This window comes from Meleagris gallopavo, chromosome 13 (genome assembly GCF_000146605.3).
Source record: "Meleagris gallopavo isolate NT-WF06-2002-E0010 breed Aviagen turkey brand Nicholas breeding stock chromosome 13, Turkey_5.1, whole genome shotgun sequence".
Lineage (NCBI taxonomy): Eukaryota > Metazoa > Chordata > Aves > Galliformes > Phasianidae > Meleagris > Meleagris gallopavo.
Genome location: NC_015023.2, coordinates 5,133,163 through 5,137,374, shown reverse-complemented (window position 1 = coordinate 5,137,374; position 4,212 = coordinate 5,133,163). Strand labels below are relative to the sequence as shown.

Sequence of the window (4,212 nt, the reverse complement as noted above, 5' to 3'; positions counted from 1 at the left end):
GTTAGTTTCAGTTTCAGGTTGTCTCTTTTGGTTTTGTTTTTTTTTTTTAGTAAAGGATGATTAAAGGCTATCATTTCCTCTTAATGTTCTGTAATGGCTTATTTAACTCCCACTGACACTAATGGGAACAGCGTGCTTAATCACCATGTGCAAAGATGAATACATCTGAACACGCAGCAGGTGGGAGCTGCCTTGCCTATGGAGTTTAACTATGAACAGAGAAGGATGTGAGAGCTATTGTTCTGCTGCCATTGTTTTACAGTCTGTCTAGCTGTCAATGTTTAAGTGTTGCTTCTAGAATATTTCTGAAAGACTTTTAAGCACCCTGTCCCATGCAAGAATAGGGAGATGCACAAAAAAGCGACTTTCTATGAACCCCAGTGTACAAGTTTGTGACAGAGCCAAGAACAGAACATGGGCTTCTGCCTCCTACTTGTGTTGCAGTTTTCCCCTTTGCACATAGCTAAAATCAGCCCTTTTGTGCTACCCAGAGAATTGTACAATTAGGGGCTGACCCAAGTATGCTGAAGTCAGTGAAGGAACTCAGTGACTGCTGGATCACTTCCTATCCATCTTAAGTTATAAACCTCTTTCAGGAATGGTTGATTCATAGCAGTGAAGATTGCCTATGTATAGAGCATTGAAGGACCAGAGAGGGGAACATAACTGTGAGTACTGCTGAGAATTTTGTCTCCCTGACCTATCATGAAATTTTCTTCCAACTCTTCTCTCTAGCTTCGTTATTGTTACCATTTTCTTTTTTAAATTTAATTTGTCAATTATCATGCATTGAATCACGGTAATGATTTAGTCTCATTAAATGTGTTGGATTTTTCTTACATGAACGTACTCTTAATTTCACCTGTTCTTATCAAGAAGCCTCGCTGTAGGCCAAGGTGCAGGGATGCAGAAGCCAGATCAATTCTGAAGAATGCCATTTATTGCAGGAAAAAGGGGATCCTGGGACCTCAGCACCGCTTTGGACAGAAATACCACAGCACTTTGAGCATGCTAAGGACGTAAGATCATGTGTCTGGTCACTGTCAGTGCAAAGGAGAGAGAATCAGTTAAGAATAGAGAAAAACCACAGTCTCTCTCTCATTTTTGCGATGTCCACCAATGTACTGAGAGATGTTTTGGATGTCTGTCCAGCTCTCACTGAATACAAATAACTAAATAAACAAACATTAAATCCTCTGCAACATGCTTACAGCCAAGAGACAAAACCATGCTATTACCCTTGGATGACATGAATGAAAGTACCTAAGTGAAATATCCATACAGCAAATAGTCAGGATGGGAAAGATACGAAAGCCAAATATGTTGCATCACTCGACTGGTAGTACTGTGCACATGCAATAGTGTGAGAAGCTGGTGAATGTATCTAGGAGGAGTAAAATGGAATAAAACTATTCCTAGTGCCTATAATAATATTCAGTTATAATGTTTCTCAGCTCTAACAACTTTGGTTTGAGGCAGTTGCCTATGGGATAACTACTTCTGGGATCTTGTTGCCTGTTTAATTTTCTAAGAGCATTAGCTAGTAATGACATCACCTGAATGCAGAATACAGCAGAAGCCAACCAGCCTGGCCTGCACACTGCGACCTCCTCAGTGCTGCACTGTAGTACACATAAACAAAACAGGTCTTCATCAAGCAGCAGATCACACTTGAAGTAGATGGAAACCAGTTTATTACATGTGAAGAGATGACAACACTGCTCATAAGGACTGAGTGGGTAGCAGTACTCTTCCTTTGCACAAGAAAGGAAGTACTGTCTCAATTTTAAGCTCTAACCATGCCTTTGTGCATCTTAAAGGCAGGTGGGGCTACTCACAGCCAGCTGTTAGCATCGATACCTACACCAAACCTTGCTATGCAACAGCCCTCATTATGCACACGACTGAACTGGACTGAATGTTCCTTTACTGAACAGAAGAAAATGCATAATCAGCAGCTGGTAACACTGAGTACTCTGAACTAGATGTCTTTACAGTGGCACAGATCAAACAGGTGTGCCTTCTCTACACGCGCAGGAACAAGAGGAATTATTTTGAAGTAACTACTGCATCTCATATATGAAGACACCTAGGGAAGATTAAAAGAACAAAGTGAACCCACCATGCAGGCAAAAACCTGACTGGCCGAGTGTATAAACTTAATAGGAAATTATCATTTGTTTCCCTGTTCATTTAGCTGTGCTGAGTTCCATTTGACAGCAGGATTTGATTTTTCATTTGGTGAGAGATGATACAGGTTGCTCTAAGTCCAAAAATCATTCCACTGTTCCTGGCCAAGGAGGCTTTTTTCCTTCTTAAACTGCGAAATACCAACAAGTAGCTAAAGAACAGTTGATAGAACCTTAAACAAAGCTATTAGAAATTATATATCTTTTCAGAAACATGCAAATTAGTTTAACAACTTTCTTTACATAAGCGAAGGTTCCAGCTACAGTATGCTTGCATCTAATTCAGTGAGAAGTGCAACAACTGCTCTTCAGACCACTGGAAATCAAAGCCTAAAGCTTCATGCCAGTCAACATGTGTACCCACCAGAAAAGAATTATCCTGTATGCGGAGTCCTGGGACTAGAACTAAATATCTTCACAAGGAACAAGCAAAGGAAGAACTATTATATACAACATGTTATTTGGTAAAAGACACAACAGTGTAAGTCCAAATTGAGATTATGGGAAATATGCAGTTCAAGTATGCTTACTACCCCAGTTGTACTTCAAAGAAGGGATTAACTAAGGAGATTTGAAGCAAGGGGATATGCAGCCAGTTGGAGTCTACCCCCTCACAATGCAGCTTTCCCAAATCCATTTGGATGATGAATTTGGCCTGTTCTGAAAGCGTCATCTGCCTGTGATGGGGAGAAAAAATATTCTGTTTTTCTATCATTTCTGTAGATACGCTCACCCACATACACTAGTCATGGGAAACTGCATGAATCAGATAGTTCCCTTTTTCATTCAGGGCTGAGAGAAATCTTCTGAAAATTAAAACAATAATCAGTGAAGGAATCATGGAACAAAAGTTTTAAGTTTCAGAACACATCCGTATTGATATGCCTTGGGAAATGTCGCATTTTTCATTATTATCTTGGGCAACTGTCATTCCTCTTTAACAATTCTAATTATTTGATTCTCAGCAAGAGACTATTTAAAAATCAAGAACAAAATTTATTTTTAGAAGTCTACAACTCAGCCTTACATAAGAAGGTTTTATACAGAGCTCTTCATGCTCTTTCACTTCATCCTTCCAGGCCCCGTTATCAGAGTGCTCTCCCTCCAGCACAGCCTGCTCTGACAATGGGAGCAACGAGATGCAGCTCTCTTCTCTCACCTGTGTTTTGAGCTATTCCCCACAGTATGCCTAAACATATCCACCACACCACTACAACATACATCTTGAAGGGAAGCTCTTCTCCTAAGAGCTGATGTTCTTAAAGGAAAACCAACATAACTCAGTAGAAGATGCCTGAAAATATCCATTTAAGAGTGATTATCTAATGAAGAACAAATTAACTTTCTCATGTTTCCCTGGTGATTGAGATACTTCTCTTCATTATGTCTCTTGGCTGCCTCTATGTTTTTCATACCAGCACACAACCAGACAGCAGCAGTTATCAACAAGCTTTCTGCTGCCCCAACTCAAACGGTAAAAAGAGAACTCAGCTCAAAACAAAGTGAAAGAGTCCTCAAATAAGGGAGTAATCAGTGTGGTAACAAGCTAAGGTTTCGTGTTGTTTCACTGTGGTAGCTTCACTTACTAGCTTTAGGAAGAGAATGCTATAGGGACATGTGAGAACACTGCTTCCAGGCATCGCACAGGCAGCGACCTGCAGAGCCTCACAGGTGCACCCCCAGGCAGCAGGCGGAGGCTCGGGGGCGGCACCTCAGGCCCGGCACCTCAGGCACACGACGGACAGCCGTTACAGAGCTGTGCTGCTCGCCTTACCTGACTTCGCACCCACCGTCCTCTCTGTACAAAGCTGTTGTGATCGCTCCTAAAACTTATTTCAAACGGCAGATTTATACAAATCTTTCGCCGCTCATACAAAAGTGTTTACCAGCAGCTGATTTCAGCGAAGGTTATGGCGGGGACCCCGGGAGGACCCGTAGGCGCGTGGCAGAGCGCGAACCATCGAACACGAGGCACGGTCGGCGCCGCCCACCCCCAGCGGACCGCTTTCACTACACGCACGCC

At 42.0% G+C, this 4,212-nt stretch overlaps 1 protein-coding gene across 1 annotated transcript in view; it reads right to left on the bottom strand.

Annotated features, from left to right (window-relative positions):
• VPS35 (VPS35 retromer complex component) overlaps window positions 1-4,212 on the bottom strand; it is a 19,829-nt gene that overhangs the window by 15,420 nt on the left and 197 nt on the right. The gene's annotated exons all lie outside the window — the stretch shown is intronic.